Genomic DNA, 1,043 nt, shown 5'->3' on the forward strand with positions numbered 1-1,043 from the left:
GGGACTGCATGGAGGGGATTGTAACCATGGCAATGAGAGACGATATATGATAGAATTAATGTAAAACTAATGTTCTCCTATGTAAACTATCACATAATTCACAATAAATAAAAATTAATTAATTAATTAATTTAAAAAAAAAGTGTGGTGAGTCCCTGGGGCCATCAAGGGAGAAGAGTGGAGAGTGGGACTCTACCCAGGGAAGCAGTGATGCCTGAGATGGAGGCAGAGATGATAACGTGGAGAGATGGAGTAGCTGGGGACTTTAGACACAGAGAAGGGAGGGGGGCTGTGTGCTGATGACCAGCGGGCAGGCTTGTAGGGTATACCCTTTGGTTGGTTGATGATGCATGGAGGGAATTGTAACCATGGCAATGAAATGATATAAGATAGGATGAATGTAAAACTAATGTTCTGCCATGTAAGCTATCACATAATTCACAATAAAACATTAAAAAAAAAAAAAAAAAGGTATGGTGAGACACAGGAGTTCAAGAGTTAAAGTGAATAAAGTTAAACACTGTTAACTGGTGTTACATGGAGGGGACTGTAATCATTGTAATGAAACAAAGCATATGACCTGTTGAATGTAAAACTGATGATCTGCTCTGTAAACCTTCACTCAACTCACACACACACACACACACACACACAGCTATGGTGAAAGGATACAACTCTGATACACACCTTTCCTGATTTTATACCATGTGCTGTTCGAGCAACTACCTCTTGGCCTATGTATAGGTTACACATGAGCATAATTGATGTTGTTAAGTGCTGTCAAGTCGGTTCTGACCCATAGTGACCCTGAACAGGGTTTCCAAGGCTGTTTACGGGAACAGAAAGCCTCATCTTTCTCCCACGGAGCAGCTGGTAGTTTCGAACTGCTGACCTTGCTGTTCGCAGCCCGATTCGTAACTACTGCGCTACCAGAGCTCCTTTTTAGAGCACAATCAGATATTCTGAAATTCCCATTCTTCTCAATGTTATCCATAATTTGTTATGATTCACACTGTCAAATGCCTTGGCATTATCAATAAAAC

The sequence above is a fragment of the Chrysochloris asiatica genome, unplaced genomic scaffold (assembly GCF_000296735.1).
Source record: "Chrysochloris asiatica unplaced genomic scaffold, ChrAsi1.0 scaffold00007, whole genome shotgun sequence".
In the NCBI taxonomy this organism is placed as follows: Eukaryota; Metazoa; Chordata; class Mammalia; order Afrosoricida; family Chrysochloridae; genus Chrysochloris; species Chrysochloris asiatica.